The sequence below is a fragment of the Tursiops truncatus genome, chromosome 2 (assembly GCF_011762595.2).
Source record: "Tursiops truncatus isolate mTurTru1 chromosome 2, mTurTru1.mat.Y, whole genome shotgun sequence".
NCBI lineage: Eukaryota > Metazoa > Chordata > Mammalia > Artiodactyla > Delphinidae > Tursiops > Tursiops truncatus.
The window spans coordinates 112,292,089-112,312,618 of NC_047035.1; the positions used below are offsets into that span (position 1 = coordinate 112,292,089).

The 20,530-nt window shown below is 48.8% G+C and overlaps 1 long non-coding RNA gene across 2 annotated transcripts in view; it reads right to left on the reverse strand.

The window, feature by feature from the left end:
- The window catches only part of LOC109552390 (uncharacterized), a 51,409-nt gene that overhangs the window by 24,123 nt on the left and 6,756 nt on the right, over positions 1 to 20,530 (reverse strand). The window contains exons 3-4 of one of the 2 annotated variants that reach the window (XR_012330194.1): positions 5,972 to 19,998; positions 4,974 to 5,094 (exon numbers count right to left, since the gene is read on the reverse strand). This is a non-coding gene — a long non-coding RNA (uncharacterized lncRNA). The remainder of the gene's footprint in view (positions 1 to 4,973; positions 5,095 to 5,971; positions 19,999 to 20,530) is intronic. The other variant, XR_012330195.1, reaches the window with a different exon arrangement.

The following is a 20,530-nucleotide window of genomic DNA, read 5'->3' on the forward strand; positions in this document are numbered from 1 at the left end:
TGCTGGGGACCAAGCAAAGGAGAATGATAGATGCCCTCAACAGCTACATCCCATCACCCAGACCCAAGGAGATGACCACTGAGAAGGTCAGACCCTAAACATAGAATTCTGAGGCAGGCTGTATTACTGAAGCCATCTTAGTATCCAAGCAAATTGGAAATATATTTAGGAAGAATGAAAGGAAGCAATAAGAGACTTGTTCATTGACTTAACAAACCTTCACCGAGTCCCATCTAGCCCTAAATACCGGTATAAGTAAGTTAGCTTCAACTCAAGGGGCGCATAGAAATGGAAGAGGACAGGTATATAACAGTTACCAGTGTGATACAATGTGATGATCGTGCTATGTAATAATACCACATTCCAGGAGGGAAAGAGCCCAGATAAGGGTAGTTCACCCTGCAGGAGAATGGGTCTGAAAAGGATCATTAGTCTTAATGACTCTTGCTGCCTAGAACAGAGTCCAGCACATAGTAGATGCTCAATAAATATTTGCTGAAGTGTTGAATAGATAAGAAGCCTGTGATAGGCTAGATAATGGTCCCCCAAAATATCCACATCCTAATCCCTGGAACCCATGAATATCACCTTACTTGGTAAAAGGGATTTTGCAGAGATGATAAAGTTAAGGATTTTGAGATGGGGAGATTATTCTGGATTATCCAGACGTGCCCTAAGTATATCACAAGTGTCCCTGTAAGAGGGAGATCTGACACACAGGCAGACCCGGGGAAGACAATGTGACCACAGCGGCAAAAAGATTGACCACAGAGGCAAAAAGATTGACCACAGAGGCAGAGGAGTGATATGACCACAGGCTAAGAATGTCAGTGGCTACCAGGAGCTGGAAGAGGCAAGGAAAAGGATTCGCCCCTGGAGTCTCCCAAGGAAGCACAGTCCCACTGACACTTGGATTTAGGCCCATAAGACTCAATTCAGATTTCTGGTCTCCAAAACTGTAAGAGGACAACTTTCTGTGGTTTTAAGCCGCCAAGTTCGTGGTAATTTGTTACAGCAGCCACAGGTAACTCATACAGCCACTGCTCCAAGAAGAAATTAAGGCCGAGGGAGCTGCAAAACTGTCTGGGCAACGCCAAGTACTTCGGAGAGCCTGGGGAATTTGAGCTGAGGCATCCTAAGATGCAAAAGGAGCCGGAGAAAGATGAGTCTGGCTTGGCTGTACAGGATGGATGGAAGACGGAGAGACCAGAGGCAGGGAACTCTGCCAAGAGGTTCTGGAGGCAGCTCAGCGTGCAAAGGAGATGAGAGCCAGGCCTCGGGGATTAGCAGTGGGGACGAGAGAAGGGGCGGGTACAAAAGAAATTTCAAAGGCAAAATTGATGGAGCTTAGTGAGAGACTGAATATAGCAGATAAAGGAGAAATTTCTTCCAGCTGTTAGAGCCAAGACTGGCAGAGAGGAGGAAATTGGAGCATAGGGGAGACATTTCTAAATGTTTCTAACAATAGCTAGTTCATCTCAAAACTATCCCAGTGCCATGATTTGAGCTACTCGTCCCGTCAAAGAAACAGCTAGGGGATCAACGCTCTTCATGGCTGGCCACCAGTGGCTGGAGGGGCGTGCTATCGCCAGAGCTGCTTGTTACAAAGTATGGAAGAATTCCTTCCAGCCGACCTCCTGATCTCCCCTCAACCTAATGCCTCCCAACCCTAGATTTTCAGAGTGGGGGTGGGCAGGGGAACGGGATGGAAGGGAAGGAGGGAGGAGGAGAGAAGTGGAGGTGGAAGGGAAAAGTAGAGGAGATGACAAGAGCTCAGGTCAAGCACACCCACAGACATAATCCAGCTGCTGTCTTGCCAGGGGCACTGACTAGGGTCCAAACAAGCCATCAGAATGAGTTTTAAGCCCTCACAGCTCCATCAACAGGGCCCTGGTTCTCACTTGCTGCTCCCTCCATCCCTGAGGACCCTTGAAGTAAACAACCTTTTCACCAGAAATACAAGTGGATTCTGACACACTGGGAGGCTGCAGAGTATGGAGAAGCTGGTGGAGGGAGCAGGCCCTGGCTGGAGGGGAACATCTGATAGAGAACATCCCCTCAAACCGGAACTACCCAGAGCAGGGAGCGGGGCTCAGAAAAGGCAGTGAACCCAAGAAGCTCATCTCCAGAGATCGTGACTACAGCCAGGGAGGATATGAATAATACCAGGGCTATTATAATAATGGCAGTGCCCCAAGCACTCAGAACCCACTCCCACCCTGTGATCCCCTGACTCCCACTGGGCAATTCTGCAGGTGCGTCAGCTACCTGTCCTGAGCAATTCTCCACTCAAGAAGGCCACGGCTCTCAAGTACCACTTTGTACAGAAGCCGTCAAGGCTCAGTGTTCATCTTGGCTTTGGGGGTGGGGATGGGGGAGGTGGAGAGAGAAAAGAGAGAGAGATTCCTGTGTTTATTTCTATCTTAATTATTGAGCATCTCCTGTGTGTCAGACACCTGTTAGATGCTTAGAATATTCAGTGAATAAAACAGGCCAAGGCCCTGTCCCCATGATGCTTATAAATATTACCAAAAAGCCTTTGAAAATAAGCCTGAGCAGAAACTTGAATCAGAACCAAATCTCCATATTTTCCAAAAGGATTGAACCGGCGAACGTGCAAATGTTCTCTGGACCAAACCAAGATTTCTTTCCATTTGAGTCTTTCTTCTCTTTGGGGGCTCAAGCAACCTACTGGATCACAGACACTCACATGGCATGTCTCTTCCGACAAAGTCCCCAGAGGAAGTGCTGCCATTACCGAGAAGTCAATTTAATTGCACTACTCTCCAGCAGTATTACTTTTTCCTTGCCCAAGCTTCTTCACGGGTTCATTCACTCATTTGACAATGATTTATCGAGGGCCCAGCACGTGCCAGGCGTGGACAAAGGGCTGGTAGTCCAGCAGGTGCACACCATCCATTAGCTCTCACTCCCTGCCTTGGCCACTGGGCAGGGCAGGAATGGCAGCCCTGGTCAGACAGTCAGAAAGCTGAAGGTCAGCCCACAGTAAGAACTGGCTCCAAGACCCAGGCTTGGCAAGTGGCAGAGCTGGAAAAATAGTCCCAGACCCCTGGTTCCTATTCTAACAGCTTCTCCCACACTCTACCCAGTTCCATCACTGAGAACCTGCCCAGCAGGCTTTTTCACTCCCATTTTACAGACAAAAAATGGAGGCATAAGAAATGTCAGAGCTTCCCTGGTGGCGCAGTGGTTGAGAGTCCGCCTGCCAATGCAGGGGACACGGGTTCGTGCCCCGGTCCGGGGAGATCCCACATGCCGCGGAGAGGCTGGGCCCAAGAAATATCAGAATTTATCCCAAGCTACACAGCTTGCCAGATCGAGGCATGAGTCCTGATCTCATGACTTCAACATTTTCTTTTCTCTTAATGTTGAACTGCTTCTCTTTGTTCCTGGTATCTTGTCCCCCGCCTCCCAAAAAATCACACACACACACACACACACACACACACACACCCAAAAAATAATAATAATTAAGTTAAATTAAAAACAGAAATGTCTTTCCTGCTCTCTAGAATCGGGCGGCAGGCAACAGCCAAGCCTCCCGAGAACACTTAGTGATTTCCAGGGGAAATCTGACCATCACTAACATCCAAAGATACTGCAATGTTTTCAATTAGGGGGCTGAGCGCTCTGGCTTCGGAGGCGAGGGAAACAATGCAGAGTGCTCCAGGAGAGGAGGACTGACCTCTCTCAGAACCCGCTCTGTTCCCGGCTAATATGTCAATAGCCTCTTAAATGGAACGTTATGTGTCTGGGATTTTACTGTCAGACTCATCCTTTTTGGGTAGGGTTCAGGGTGGTTTTTTTTTTTTTTTAATCTAAAGTTGATTGCCTCTCTCATTATCAAAGCCACCATCCATCTGTTTCCACTTTCTTAAGGGCTGCAGCAAGGAATTGAGCTGGAAATGTGTTTTTACTTGAGGTTTTAGGATTCCCCTCCTCCCTCCTTGTTGAGGGTTGTTCAAGTTTTAATGTTGTCACTGCAATATGATCTTCCAGTAGTGGGTGGCCCGGCTGCGCCATTTGAAACTAATTTACAGCTTCATCTGGGACTATCGTCACTTTAAATTAATTAACCAAAAAGTACCAAAAAATTATATGATGGGGGGAGGAGGGAAGGAAGGAGATGGGGGAGAGTTGAAAACAGTGAGAAAGGGCTCCTAAGCTTGGCTGGATACTGCCCTTGGGTACAAAGGGCAATCTTTACTTTCCTTCCAGCCCACCTTCTGAAACTAAAACACACACATACACCATAAAAAATCCAGTGTGTTGTCTTTTGAAAGGTTTCTTTGGGAAGATAAGAACTCTGTGTTGGCTTCCACAAAGCCAAGGCAAAGCTGTTACGAGGAAGAAAGGTAGGTAGGCCCGCCACCAGCTGATGGAAACTTCTGCAGCACACAAGGAACGCTGGAGATGAAAGGATGGTGGGAGTTGTGGACATGGGGTGGGGAAGGGTAGGCTTCAGGGGAGGGGGACAGGGCAGGGAGGGGGCATTCACCTCACCGCTCCCCAGGAGCAGTTCCTTCCCCTTCTGTAGGAGAAGGTCATCCGTTCCTCTCACATTCGATAAGTCTGTATTAACCCCTTATTATGTGGCAAGCACTGTGGGGAAGGAAGAGACTTCAAAAGGCTTATAGGATTCATTAAAGTGACAACCAGCATCTGTACGGCTCCTAGAAGTCTCACACGTTCTCACTTCATCCTCACCACGGCCCCGTGAAGCACGCAGCATTATCAGTCCCTTTGATAAGGGAAAGAACCAAGGCTCAGAGAGGTCAAGAGGCTTGCCCCTGACCACACAGCTATGACGTGACAGAGCAAGAATCCAAACCAAGGTCTGTGGCGAAAACCTATGGTCGGGGATCATAAACGCAAAACAACGAGGACAGAAGGGACATTACATCGTCGGGTGCCTCCACACGAATAGGATCTGGAGTCCGCGGGCTCCTTACTTTTCTGCAGTCAAGTGTTCTGGCCCCCCTGCCATCTTGAGACTTGAGCTGGTGATGTGTCCAAACCAGGCGGCTCTTTGACCAGCTCTAGGGAGTTCTGGGCCCTCAACACCGTGTGAATCTGTTGATGACAAAACCAAGCACTTCATCTCTGGGCTCGATTTGACTTTTCCAAAGCTGAAACACGCAGAGTGTTTGAGCAGCAACAGATTATAATCTATCTGCTCTTCCAGGGCAACAAGTATCTGAAAGTAATTTGAGAGCCATTAACCGATGCTTGCATAATGCCTGGCTCACACCAAATACCAAAAAAAAACACTGGCTAGGATTGCTACTCCCCACATCCTCCCTCTTCCCCACCTCGAATCTCAGAGTTGGACAGACGAGACCTTAGATACAAAGGTTGGTCCTCAGTCCCACCAAAAATATGGATAGCTGTTACAGAATTAAGTAACCTACAGTAACACTTAGCACTCAGTGTATATAGTAAGGGCTGTTGCAGTACTTTAAGTGAAGGAAGTCTCAACACAGCCCTGTGAGGTTTTTGATTACCCCATTGGATGGACAGGGAATCTGAAATAAGGATGGGGGAGACATCCTTTTGCCCAAGAAATATCCAAACCCAGGCAGCTTGCCTCCCAGCAAGGCCTCTTAGCCATGATGCTATTTATCCTGCCCAAGTCCTCCCTACCATCCCGAGCAAGTGGTTATCTAGCTTTCCTTGAACACCTCTGCGATGGGGTGCTCACTACCTCCAGAAACAGCCTCTTGTTGCCTTTGAGGACAGTTCTGTTGGATAGAAATTACATCCTGATGTGGAGATGAAATTTCACTTCCTGCCATTTCTACCCATTGTTCCTGATTCTGACCAGATTCCCCCCCCACCGCCAGAATAACTTTAAACTCTTTCCTCAAACTTCATAGGCACAGGGGACTTATTAAAATGCAGATCTGTCTCTAGAGATCTGGGGTGGGGCCTGAGGTTCTGCGTTACTCACAAGCTCCCAAGTGATGGTGACACTGCTGGTCCAAGGATCACACTTGGAGGACAGAGGTCCTAGATGAAGAGCAGGGTCCAAACCAGCCTGCCACCTGTCTCTATAAACAACATTTGACTGCAGTACATCCACGCCCATCTGTTTACATATTGTCTCCAGCTGCTTCTGTGCTACAGCAGAGTTGAGCAATTGCGACAGAAACCGTAAGGCCCACAAAGCCTAAAATAGTTGGCCCTTTACATAAAAAGTGTGCCCGCCCCTGCTCTAGAGGACCACCCTGCAGACCTGGAGGAACACTGCCCTGCCCCTTTCCCAGCTCATCTCAGGCCTCAAGTCCCCTCAGCATCGTGGTGTCTAACTCCCGAGCACATTCAGGTTGGTCGGAAGCCCACTGAAAGGAGAAGAATCACCCCAAATACTGATTGGCAGGAGTGGGCGGGGACCATTCACTCCCCATTCCTGAGGTTCTATTCTCTGTTCCCCCTCCCCTCCCACACTCTCCACTGCTCCACAGACTCTCCTTGGGCTTTCTGCTTAATAATTGATACCAATTGCTGCTACCAATGTCGACTCTCCAGTGCATTAGGAATTCTGCACCCGGGCCGATGTGGATGCAGAACAGGCCTCCCCTTCCTGCGGGCAGTGGAGGGTCGCTGGGAGTGGCCAGAGATATCTGGCCATCCAGAGATGCATCTCAGAGCGAGAGGCCAGGGACCCAGGCCTGGGAGGTGACCAGAGGCCTATTCATTACCCCCAGGACCACAGCTCCCGTGACCTCAAGGCCTGTGCTCACTGCAGGGTCATCTCTGGTGACTGGGAATGGCTCAGAGGGGCCTCCTTGCAGCTCAACAAGGAAGCCTTAAAGACATGGCTCTTCTCTTAGCAAGGCAAGAACCCCTAAACAGGGCTGATTCAGGGCTGAAGAAAGTTCCTGCTATACCTCACACCTGCTTTTTAAAAATGCCTTTCCTTCTCTCAGCATTGTCCAAGAGAACTTTCTGTGATGAGGAAATCTACCCGTGCAGGCCAATATAGTCACTGTTAGCCACACGTGAAATATGTCTACTATAACTGAGGAACTATATTTTAATTTTAATTAATTTAAATAGCCACACATGGCTAGTGCCTACTGTACTGGACAGTATAGTGTCCAGTTCATGTATCAAATTCATTAGAATTTTATCCCTTCAACTCTCTGGGGCCTAGTCAAAAATTTCCCTAGGGAGAAATTACATTTTGGAACCAGTAACTGGTTCCTCTGTATGAATCTGGGCACTGAGAATACTGGTTAATTTGGGGAGGCCAGAGAAAAGGGAGCTGGAGGTCACCAGGACCCAGAGAGGGAAGAGAAAGGGCAAGATCAGGCCAGTTAGAGACCAAAAAATACCCCAACTTTGCCAACTTGGGGCCCCGCTGGGACCTTGAAGGTGACCAAGTCTCTACTGACAAATGTGATACTTGATAAATGGAAGGAAGGAAGGATGAGAAGGAAAGAAGAGATGGTGGACAGAGAACTGATTCATCGTGTCCTTAGCTGTCCTGGAAGCTAGTTTAAGAAATAAAATCATAGGGACTCCCCTGGTGGCACAGTGGTTAAGAATCCGCCTGCCAATGCAGGGGACATGGGTTCAAGCCCTGGTCCAGGAAGATCCCACATGCCGCGGAGCAACTAAGACTGTGGGTCACAAGTACTGAGCCTGCGCTCTAGCGCCTGTGAGCCACAACTACTGAAGCCCACACGCCACAACTACTGAAGCCCATGTGCCTAGAGCCCGTGCTCCGCAACAAGAGGAGCCACTGCAATGAGAAGCCTGCGCACCTCAACAAAGAGCAGCCCCAGCTCACTGCAACTAGAGAAAGCCTGTGCACAGCAATGAAGACCCAATGCAGCCAAAAGTAAATGAATAAATAAAAATTTTTTTACAAAAGGAAAGAAATACAATCATAACAGCTGAGACAACTGGAAAGCAACGAGGTCTTCATTTATGGCCGTGCTTTTTTTTTATTTTTTTTTTCTTTTGCGCCGTGCTGCTCGCGGGATCTTAGTCCCCAGACCAGGGATGGAACCCAGGCCATGGCGGTGAAAGTGCTGAGTCCTAACCACTGGACCACCAGGGAACTCCTCAGTGCTTCTGAATAAAACAGAAATTCCAGTGGGGGTTGAAGAAAGCTTGGGAGGAGTGGGAGTCGGCTCAGGCCAGGCAACGGGTAGATTTAGTTTTGACTAAAGGAAAAGAAAAGTCACTCTTGGGCGGGAGGATGACTTGAGCAGATGGGCAAAAGCGGGCTTTGAAAGCAGCCTGGTTAAGCGGGCAACAGATCCCAGCCACCTGGGCAGGGTGACGGGCCAGCGGCAGGGAAAGGACTAAGGACGGATGGCGGCCGTGGAGCCAGACTTGGGGGCCTGGACAGCTCCAAGGCAGGAGTTTGGGCTTCCATCGTTTTCTTGCTTTCTGAGAAAGGAGGAGGAGTGGTCCAGGGTTCCTGCAGAGGTGTCTGAAAAGGCCACAGAAGCAATGCCAAGGGTCAAGGGTGGGAAGGAGCCAGTAGCTGGGCACAGTAGGTACTGGTACCATTCATGCAGGATGCGGGCTCTAACCGGCAAATGACACCTTCTCAGAGCTGCACTGCGGTCTGAGACACTTCCTGTCCAAGCCCTGTTCCTGCCCTCTCTCCTTTCACAGGTGTCACACCCCTGCCTGCTCCTCGGCCCTCATCCTCCACAGGTGTTTCCCCCAGTAAACTGTTTGCGCGTCTAATTCTACCTTGGGGTCTGCTTCTTGTAGGACCTGAAATAACAGAGTAAGAGACAGAGAATCCTATTCTCTCCTAAGAGACTATACTCGCCTTGAAGGTTGAAGCATCCCGCTAACCAAACAGCCCCTGACAATGTCTCCGGGACATAGGAAGTGCTCAGGACACACTTACAGCATGAATATGCATGGACCGCGGGGAAGGGGTCAGGCTACCAGAAGCTGGGGCATGGGAAAGCACGTCACACACTCTGCCTGGGCAAAGCCCAGTGACAGTGCCCAATGTCCTCCCCATCCTGTTCTCATCCCGCTCCCTTCTGGTAGTGACCCCCAAAGTTATGAGCAGTGTGAACACTCCTACATCAGAGTCCCTGGGGGAAGTGGGCCAAGCGTGCTCACATCTGAGACCCAGCCGCTTCACTTTTCTCAAATATGGGCACCAAATGTTTCAAACTTTTGATCCTGGAGCGATAACAGAACTGTGAGGAATGGGGAGAAGGGGAGGGAAACCGCAGAGAGGGGCTGAGTCCTTGGTAATGTTTTCCAGGGTTGGGGAAAGAGTGGGGGAGTAGAAAGGGCATCTGTCACCTCTAGTCCCTCCCCCGCCACAGCCTGCGTTGTTAGGAGTCAAGGCCGGCACAGGAGGCACGTCCACACACGTCATTTAGTCCCCAGGTTCACCCATTCCATCGTTTAAATCTGGGCTTTTCAACCTTGGCACTCACACCGTTTGGGGCCTCTTCATTTCTTGTTGGGGTTGGTGGGGCTGTCTTGTGCACTGTAGGGTGTTTAGCAGCATCCCTGGTCTCTCCCCACCAGGTGGCAGGACCACTCCCCACCCCCCAGCTGTGAGAGCCAAAAATGTCTCCAGATATTGCCAAATATCCCTTGAGGATCAAGATTATCCTGGTTGAGAACCACCGATTTAAATCAGCAGCAGAAATCCCACTTTGGACAGAATAAAATAAATTCGAGTCCTGTGGACTGTTTTTCTCCCCGTCAATCTCCCCACAGTAAGTGCTGTTTTCAGATCTTATCGGGTCTCTGCTAACCTGAAACTCCCAAAACGGCCCTTTCCCGACCAGGTCCAGGGGGTCCCCAGCCCCTCCCCAGACTCCGGGACCGTCTCTGTGTGTCCAGCCCCATCTTATCAAATCCCATTGGCCTGGCAGCCCAGCCGAGCCCAGCAGACAGCCACAGTGGGGCTGCCTGGCTAGAGAGTCTTCAGATTGTCTTAGTTATGTATGCCAGTGCTTTCTGGTGTGGCTCAATAATGTAGCTCTGCTTCCCCTCACTGCATTTAAAGGGAACTAATCCTAGCAGGGATTATGTTTGCTGCCCATCGCCGAACATCTCTTGATTTATTTATTCATTCAACAAATAGTTATTGAGTTCCTTCTAGATGGCAGGCAACGCGTTAGGAGCTAGGGATATAACCGTGAATCAGACAGGTACAGCCCTGCCCTTCCCAGTGCGGGGAGGTGTGGGCTCTGAATTCAGACCTCTGGGGTGTGAGTCCTGGCTCCACCATCTACTAACTGGCCGACTGTGGCACATTTTTGATGTAGGGCTCAATTCTTTCTCCAACATGGAGATAATGATGGTTCCCGCCTCAAAGGGAGGTGAAAATTAGATGGTGGGAGGCACAGAAAATGCTTAGCATGGGGCCTGGCACGTGTTAAGGTAAGAAAGAGCTCACTCTGTTGTAGGCGTTATCATTGTGATTATTCAAGACATTATACTCATGACGTTAGAGTCTGGTGGGAGAGACAGACAAATTTAAGCTACAATTATACAGAGTGTGAAAAGCGGCCTGAGAGAAAGATGCAGAGAACTCAGGTGGGAGGATCAGGTTCAGGGATGCTTCTGCCAGGAAGAAGTGCTGCCTAAGTTAAGACCTCAAGCTTAAGTAGAAATGAGCCAGGGAGAATGAGGAAGCGGGAAGTGCTGCAGGCAGAGGGAAAGGCCTGTGTTAAGGGCTCAGAGACCAGAGCTTGGGGGGTGGGGACCCGAGTGCTCAGGAGGGCTGAAGGTGTAAGCTGGGGTTACACCCATCAGCCCTGTGGGCCATATCAAGGTGTTTGACTTGACCCTAGACCAATGGGAAGCCATGGGGAGTTTTCAGCAAAGCAGGGGCATGAGCAGATTGGATTGAGAAAGCTCACTCTGGCTGGAAGAAGGAGAAATGTGTGGAGGGACAAAGCTCCCAGTGAGAGGTGACGATGGCCTGGTTGGAGGAGTGACCGCAGGAATGGGAGGAGGTAGATGGGTTCCAAGTCCACAGAGCAGCAGACTTTGTGATCAGTACAGCTCCAAGCACGTGGTAGATGACCCATAAATACCTGAAGGACAAGTGAGTGAACAGGGTGCAATAATCAGGTCTTTGGGGGATCACGCTGAGCCCAGAAGGGCCCCCAGAAATTCCTGTAACATCCAGCCCAGGGGCAGCTTCAGGAAGCAGATTAGAAACAAAACTGAAAACGCCTTCCTCCCTGCCTAGTCTTCCCCCACTGGCAGCCACGAACTGTGCCGATGAAGAGAGGAGGGGCAGAGACAGAGAGAGAAAGGGAACGATTGTCAGGGCAGCCAGAGAAGAACAACAAAACACGGCCCGGCTAGAGGGGCTGCCATCTGTGGAGACGCTGAAGAAATTAGGTCCAGAGTCTGGAAGGGCAGGAGCTGAGAGGAACCAGATCAAAGGCTCCAGAGATCGGGCTGCAGGCACCCAGGGCTGGCTGATGACACATGAGCTCACGCAGGTAAAGCGCCTGGTATGCAAGGCGTTCTGCACGTGTTTGGGTTTCCAGGATGGAGAGCCCACAAGCCCGCCCCCCGCGGTGCAGAATGCCAGCTGGAAGCTTAAAACAGGTAGTCTGCAGCAACCACCAGAAAGAGCAAAGTTTTTTAAATATCGATTTTTAATTAGACAACTAATTCTCATAAAACTTTAAAACATTACAGATAAGGCCAAAGTCCCCGTGCACCAACCTCCGTTCTGCCTCCTCCCTCTCCTCTCCCCAAAGACGACCACCCCTCATTTTCCTGAGAATGCATCCTAGCCTCTTTCTATTTATTTACACGTCCACATAATGTGCCCAAAACAAGCTCATAATATTGTTTTGGAGGGAGTTTTATTTCCTTGCTTGCTGTTGTGGCTGTGAGTAGCTGTATCCTCCACCTACAATTTGCTTTCCTCATTCACAGCATGTCTGGAGACCTGCCCAGGTGGGTCCCCAGGGATCTGCCTCACCCTTCCTAATGGGAGCACTGTATGTATCATATATTATACTTGGTGGATTTGGCCTGTGGACACTTTAAACAAGGGGAGAAAATCCAAAACACCTCATCCTTTAAGGATAGTATGGGCTAAAACCGAGAAGTATCTGTTTTTTAGGACCTACTGTATAGCACAGAGAACTATAGTCCATATGTTGTAATAACCTATAATGGAAAACAATCTGCAAAAATATACATATACATATAAAACTGAATCACTTTGCTGTATACCTGAAACTAACACAACATTGTAAATTAACTACACTTCAATTTTTTTAATTATTAAAAAAACAAAAAAGTAGTATTAATAGTGCCTGTGGCTAGCACCAATAGAAATCAGATTATTTTCATGTCAGGTGATAGTTGTTAGAGATATCTCAAAACATAGTTTATATTCGTATCTAAAATTTCCATAGTTATTAGCCTGTCATGAAAGCTTGTTATTTAATAAACATACATTTTTATATAATTTTTTTTAAAGATTAAATCCCAAACAAACTATCTTCAAAAAACTCTGGACAAGGCCCAGAATGGTAGAGTCAGGAGGGGTCTCGAAGCTTCAAAGGAGCTGGGGCAAGTGTCCACCCTCCACAGTGAGAACCACATTTGGGGAACAGTTCAAATGGATGATTGAAAAGAGTTGCCATGGGTGAGAAGCTGGGCAGAGAAATTGCTTCCAGCCTTGTGTATGCTGGGCTTAACTGATACCACACCCAGCTGAGGTCTTAAAAGAAGATTCTCTCAGCCTTTCCTTGGGGTGGAATTCCAGCCCTACACTGGGGCCCAACCTGATTTCTGAGCTCAAGCACAGGGACCTCCTTCTAACGCGCTGGCAGAAGGGAAGATGAGGTGACCAGGAGTCAGTGGTTTCTGCAAATGTCTTCATCAGGCCACGCTGACCTGGCTCCTCACCCACAAGCACACACCCCACTCGCTTCTTGGAGAGGGAGGGGTCTTAGATCATTGTGGCTTCTATACTGGGTCCCTTCAGATCACACCCGAGTTTGGACGACAGCCCAGGCTAGATTCCGTAAGACACGTCAGGTCAGAGGGTAAAATCAATGCAAGGCCATGGATGCCGAGGTGAAGCCGCAGGGGCTCTTGACTAGCCCTACACACAGACAGCGAGGGTAGTCAGCGCACTCTCTCCCCGGTGATGCCTGATGTTCTGCACTACAGTTCCAGCACTTGCTAGAGGCCCTTTCCTTCATCTTCTTTTTCAAAACTAAACTGTCCTCCAACCCCACTAGCCTGAAATTCAACCACCTGGGTTGAACACCCAACACACCCATGTGGATGAGCTGGGCAGGATGAAGACCCACAGAGAGAGACCCAAGGAGATGCCAGGCCTGGGCTGCCACCTTGGCTTCAGGTCACTGACTTTGATACCTACAGTGGGTTGCAGGCTCGCAGGTGCACACTTTTCCCATTACATAAACGGGAGACCAACAGTGCCCTGCCGACTTCCCAGGGCTACTGCCAGCTCAGCATGAGCTCTAGGTGTGCTGTCCAGATGCGCATGGGATGGGGGAGCTGGTAACATAACTCTGCACTAAGCCTCAGTTTTCTTATCCACAAAATGGAATAACAAGAGCCTCTACCTACCTCATAGATGGTTATGAAGACTGATGTAGACGCTGCAGGAAGCACCCAATAAAAGGGAGGTGCTACTAATCATAACTGAAATAATAATGATGTATAACGTAGATTATGAGCATGAGAGTCTGAGGATTTAGCCTCCAAGCAGACAGAAGCTCACTGCCCCTGAAGATGCCAGGCTCTCGACTCAGCTCTTCTGGTAAGAGGGAAGCCCCACCCTGATGCCGGCCCTCCAAGCCTCCACTGCCCCAACTTTATCTCAGTCCTCCCAAAGTCTCCTGACCTTGTGTGACCTGGGCGCTGCCATGACCAAGCTCAGCTGTAACTCACTCAGTTACCTCCACCCTGGACCTCAGGGTGGCCAAGAAACTGCACAGTGTGAGTGGTAGGGTGGCCCCCTCCCACCTGGTTAGTGCCCAGCATTTACAACAACAATGGGGTGACTGTCCTAAGGAGGCTCAGGGGCTTGCAGCTGGGGGTCCCCCAGAAACCTCAGGATGGTGGGCCAAGCAAGAGGGTAGAGCCTTTACGGCCCCTCCTTCGGTTGTTTTTAATTCTGTTGGCTCCCAGCCAGCACCCACCGTGCCATATTCCCCTCTCCTCCTCCCTGAGGCCCCGCACCGCACCGGATGTCTGGATTTTATCTTGAACCCGCTAAAGCCTGACATTGGAGCCTCTCTACCTCCCTTATGCTAAACTGAAATAACTTCCAGAAAAACTCACAAGTGACCCCGATCTCCTGCTGAAACGAGTGGCCTGATCTCAACTGTGTGGCGAAGGTGGGGTTGTGAGCAAGTCACCCCCAGAAGTTCAGAAGGTCGGAGCTCAAAGGCCAAGCCCTAGCCCTTCACTTACCAGATGAGAAAGCTGAGCCCCTAGAGAGCTAGCGCCCACATCACAGCTAGCAAGGGACCACGTGTCTTTTGACCCTCCCCCCCCCCAAGCAAAATAAACCCCATCTGGATACCTGCAGCATGCTTTTCAGCAAAACATGGCTATAAACCCGTTCGCAAGTCTGTCTTAGGTGGGATCCCTTGTGGCTGTGGCCTTTGATGAGAGTCATCTGGGCAGATTCCGCGTGAAACGTGGCCTTGGGGGTTCGGGTCAGCAGGAGGTGGCGCCTGGCAGAGCCCTGCGTTCCCCACCACACACCCGGAAAAGCGGGGAGGGGGGGGCGGTGGTCCGGGATGGCGGGGCGGGGGCTCCACACGCCCACAGACCCCGGCGGCCCCCTCTTCCTGCCGAGGTGTTCAGGTCTGCGCTTCCGGCCATGAACGCGCTCGCCGGTCCTCGCTGCTCTGGAAATTCTGGGAATTTCCTTTGAAGTCTGGGAGCCCTTTCATTCGGGCGCCCTCTCCTCTAATTCCTGCCTAAGCGCTGCGGTTGGCCGAGCGGTCTCCGGCAGAGGAGACAGTCCCACCCCCAGGCCCCGCAGGCCGCTCTGCGTCTTTGCTCGGGTGCGCAGCGCCACCTGCGGACCGATCGCCGGTCCCTTTCTAGCCGAGGGTCCGGTCGATCAGCGGGGACCAGAGGCCCAACCGGCTTGGTGAGGGCTCAAGACAGCAGCCGGTCTCACAAGCACAGGGTTCAAGGGGTTCTGGGTTCGAGGCCAGCTGGACAACTTGAACTTAGGTCACCTGTGAGCGCCACTCCGTGCACAGATGGAGGACTCACCCAACTTCCTGAGCTGCTGGGAGGACCACAAGCAATTGAGCTTAGGTCTTGGGCAGTGCCTCGCCTCCTATCCCCCAGTCTTGCCACACCCCTCTTCCATGCCCTCCACTCCCCCTCCCGAGACACCTCTGCCTCCCTGCAACCTCCCTCAGCGCTTACCAGTGCAGCCAAATCTAATTGCTGCTAAGCCTCAAAGCCCCCTCGGCAATCCCGAATGCCATCTCCCCAGGACAAGGACTCCCCTTCCTTCCAAGGTGACAGTCAAGCCAACACGACGGACAGAAAGGCACAGTCCGTGAGCTGAGCGAGCACTGACGTAGGAGTCAGGAAACTGGAATTCAGTAAACAGTCCTGTGACCTTGGATAATTCACTTACCCCTCTCAGGGCAATTTCCTCAACTTTGAAAAAGGGGAAGTTCTGTTTATATCTAAACATCTTGATTAAAGTTCTCTTTCCAGGGGCATCCCTGGTGGCACAGTGGGTAAGAATCCCCCTGCCAATGCAGGTGACACGGGTTCAAGCCCCAGTCCGGGAAGATCCCACGTGCCGCAGAGCAACAAAGCCCATGTGCCACAACTACTGAGCCCACGAACCACAACTACTGAGCCCGCGTGCCACAACTACTGAAGCCCACGCGCCTAGAGCCAGTGTTCTGCAACAAGAGAAGCCACAGCAATGAGAAGCCCGCACACCGCAACGAAGAGTAGCCCCGTCCCACTCCCTGACCCTCCTCCTGGGTTGGATTAGTACAGGGCACCACCACAAACTCATCCCCCGGACGACAGACCTGGGGAGGGGCAGCATGGGCTCTGCCCCTACATCTGAGAGTTTTCAGAGACCACCTCTACTCTCCATCCCTCCCACTGCACAGCCCTCCTTTCCCCCTTCATCCTGCCTACTTCTCTGCCTTCTGCTTGAGCAACCTGCCCGCCACAATGTGGCTGCCAGAATGGCCACCCAAAACACAGTTCTGACCAGGTCACTGCCCTGTGCAACACTCCAGTAGCTTCCAAGAGCCTTGAGGGTGCAGGCAAAGATCCACACACTAGCAGAGAGAGCCCTTGACTGTCTGATCCTGCTGCCGTCTCCAATTTCAGTCCTGTCCCTTCCCACCTTAGACTTGAGAGTCCCCTATGTGAACCTGCCTGTGATTCCCCCCACCACCAGCACTCCGCATCCCTCCACTTCATTTACAGGGACCCCTTTGCCAAAGTGGCCCCCTCCCTCACCATAGCCATGTGACTAACTTCTGCTCTGGGCCTTCTCCCCCTCCCCAGCTAAGCTATCTTGTCTCTGTGCTCAGAGCCCCCGTACTTACTTCTACCACCTCCCCTAACCATGTGATGTTAAAATGTCATTCAGTGTTCTTGTTGTTCCAGTTAGGTGTCTGTCTTCCCCCTCTAAATCGTGAACTCCTCAGAGGCTGTCTTATTCATCTCCAAATAACCCAGGTGGCTCCTGGGATCTCCCAGCCCATTTAGCTCTAGTTTATATGAGCCTCGTGGAGGACACGGCTAATTGCCTACCCAATAGCCATTTTCTGAGCCCTCCTTAATGACAGAACCCTGATTTTGTTCAGGGAGGCAATATGCCCGACTGAAATAGTCTCCTTCCTAGACTCTCTTGCAGCTAAGAGTGACCATGTGACACGCCCCGAGCAGAAGTCACTGGATGGGGCTTCTAGGACAGCTTTTCAAAAGAGGACAGATTCATGCATCTGACCTTTTTTTCCTTCCCTTTTTCCTTTCCTGGAACATGGGCAAGATGTCTGCAGGAGAGCAGCTACCATGCAACCATGAGGACCGAAGCCACACAAGTAGAGCAGTAAGATAGAAGGAACCTGGGTCCTCCATGATAACCTTGAGACACTGTACCAACTCCTTGTTTAAACCCCTCTTTGGAGGGTTTTCTCTAACTTGCAGCTGAATGCAATCATAACTGATACAAACTATTTCCTCACCCAAGAGAATGGGCTCACATTCTCATCATCGCCACTGAAATTCAGCTCCTACTCATTTTTCTTTTTCATCCTGGAGCCTGAAGTGACAAGCCACAGCCTTCCATTTTCGCAATTTCACAGTGGGAATTAGGTTAAGTGAAAATATTTTCAGTAAAGACACAGACAGGCTACATTGTAGCATCTCACATTTATTCAGACTAAAGAGTAGCGAGCCTCATTCTTAGAAGTCCTTCAGCCACTCCGCACCCCTAGGGAACATATTCTGATCACATCCATTCGTGTAGTCCCCAGCTTCACACCCTCTTGCCTCCTCTCCCCTCTTTCCCTCTCCTCTGATCTCCCCAGCCCTCGAATGAGCAAAAAACGAATTCTTCCACGTTCTCACTCACAGCAACTTAACTATCACCTCTGTGGCTTGGACTCCTATGAGCACCCTCACCTTCTGTCCCAGTGGCTTACCAAGCTATTATTCCAAAGCTATTTTTCCTCTCTAAGCTGAATTCTGTTAGTAGAGGTTAAGAGCACTAATTTTTCACTCTCACTACATTTATCTTTCCATCATGTTTCACACAATGTAGGGGCTCCATAGTGGGTTGAATTGATTGAAGGGAGCCCTGAGATACACACGCTGCAATACTCAACCACCTATTTTAAGAGGTGCCATGGCCTCTAACTCAAAGGAATAATTCTCCTGTGAAAAATGTCAGGCCACATAAAAGAAAAGATTGGTGCTAAGATCAGACAGGTAAAAGGCAGATAGCAGAGAGGCCCATCAACTGTCTGTCCCTGTGCAAGTCACACTCGGTCTCTGGGCTCAGGTTTCCCATGAAGAACTTAGAATGAAGTTAGAAGGAACTTTAAATCTCATCTTTAAAAAACTAAGAATGATATGAGACCCCTTTATATATTGGGGATATTTTTCCATTCCTTAGACTGTGCCCTTTTTTCTTGATTGATCTTGACAAATGTTTATTTTTAATCTTTTCAAAACACTTACTTGGGGGATTTTAAAAAATTACCTCCAGTTTATGTTTCTTTTCTCTTTCTTTGCTTATCTTTATTATCACTTTCCTATACTTTCTGCGTTTATTCTAACTTCTTAAGTTTGATGCTTGGCTCATTAATTCTTAGGCTTTCTTCATTTCTAGTATAAGTATTTTTAAGGCTATAAACTTCCCTATACATATTGCTTTGGCTGCATCATCATGTTTTGATATGTAATATTTTCATTAGTGTTCAATTCTAAGTATTTTCTAATTTATGATTTCTTTAACCCATGAGTTATGGAGAAGTGTTTCTTTTTTTAACTTCCAAAATAATGGGGGGGTTGTAGTTTCTTGCCATTATGATTGTTGATTTAATACTTAATTACATTGTGATTAGATAATGTAGTTTGTATGACAATAATCCTTTTGAAATTTATGAGGCTTACTCCATGGCCTTTCTTATAATTAATTTTCATAAATGTTCTATGTGTATTTGAAAAGAACGTGTGTTCTCTTTTTGTGTGCAAAAGTCATTACTTTTCTATTAGGTCAAAATTTGTGTTGTTCAAATATTCTATATCTTTGTTAATTTTTTATCTACTAGAAAAATCAGTTAATAATAGAGGGATGTTAAAAATCTACTTTGATCATAAATTTGTGGATTCTGTCAATTTTTGCCTTACATATTTTAAGGCTTTTTTTTGGGGGGGGGGTTCATGTCACTTGGAATTGTTACATCTTTCTGGTGAAGAATGTTCTATCATTATGTGATACTCTGCTTCTGTGAGTTACACTGTTTTCCTTAAATACTATTTTGTCTGACAGTAATATCACCACACCATTTCTTTTCTTTGGCTTAGTATTTTCCATGCTTTTACATTCAGCTTTTGTGTATCCTTATGTTTTAGGTATGTCTCTTGTAGACGGCACATAAATTTTGTATATTTAAGAAATAACTCTAAAAATCTTTGTCTTTTACCAAGAGGTTTTAAGCTACTTTATATTTATTGTGATATTTGACATATTTTAATTCATTTTACCTATCTTATTTTGTACTCTACAAATGTACCACTCTGGCGTGGGATATTGATTGTGGGGGAGGCTATGTGTGTGCTGGGGGTAGGTGTAGAGGATATCTGGGAACTATCTATCTGTACTTTCTGCTCAGTTTTACTGTGACTTCAAAACTTCTCTAAAAATTAAAGTCTATTTTTTAAAAGAAAAGGAAGGGAAAGAAAATGACAGGCCCAGATCAGGTAGCAATCAACTCAAAGTTCACTGTGAAAGTCACTGTGAGGGTCTCTGTGGAGACCCTCATCTCTTTTACGCACAAGGAAGGACTCCTGGGCTAAAACTCAAGTCCCAGATCTAATAGTAAATGTGGCAATGCTACCAAGAAGACAATTTTCCCATATCAAAGTCAAAGCCTTCATAGCAAGAGTGGGACCCTGAGATATGGAAGAGACGACATTGGGTGAACAAGCCTGAGAATGTTGAACCCCAGATGCCCTAAGTCCTCAGGGCAGAAGAAGCTCCCTTCTCTTCGCTAGAGAAGAGTGGCCTCCTGAGGCCTGAAGACCACGGATAAACCTTACCTGAGACAGACATCTCCCGAAATGATTCTTGGCTTTCTCAAGATCTTCCCGTACCCTTACTTGTTGCCTTAGGCCAATAACCAGGGTCAGGATTCGGCACAGCCCAAGAAGAGAAAACAGTCCCTCCTCTGGGAGGAAACTGCTCACGCATTGGAGGAATGGCAGCACCTTGCTGCTGAACACCTGCAAGGATCATGAGACCATGTGTGGGAGTGGATCTTGAGAGTTTGGGCTCACTCTACTCAGCTAAAGATAAGGTTGAATATCTTTTCTATTTATTGACATGGGAACATGTCATAACTCAGAGTAAGTGTCTTGGCAAGAGCTTTGGAGCCAGCCCTAAGATACTGCTGAGGCCTTATTCAAGGCTGGACTCATTGATGGCCTATGGCCCAGGAGGTGGAGATGCTGGAATGTTTGGCGTGATATTGAGGAAGGGGTAGAATTCTCAGGAAGGTGGGGATGTTAGAATGGATGTATTATATAAAAGCACAGAGTTCACTTTGTTTCCTCAAAGCAACCAGAACCTCCCCTCATTATAAGGCAATAAAGATGGCACTGGAAAGGGGTTCTCCAGCATCTTTTAGAAGCTCATTGGTGGTGGGGGTAATTCTCTGCAGGACAGGGTTGAAAGTAGCAGATGCTGCCATGGACCTGGGATCCCTAGAATCCTTGTGGAGATGACAGGATTCCAGACAGGCTGATGCTAAGGAGA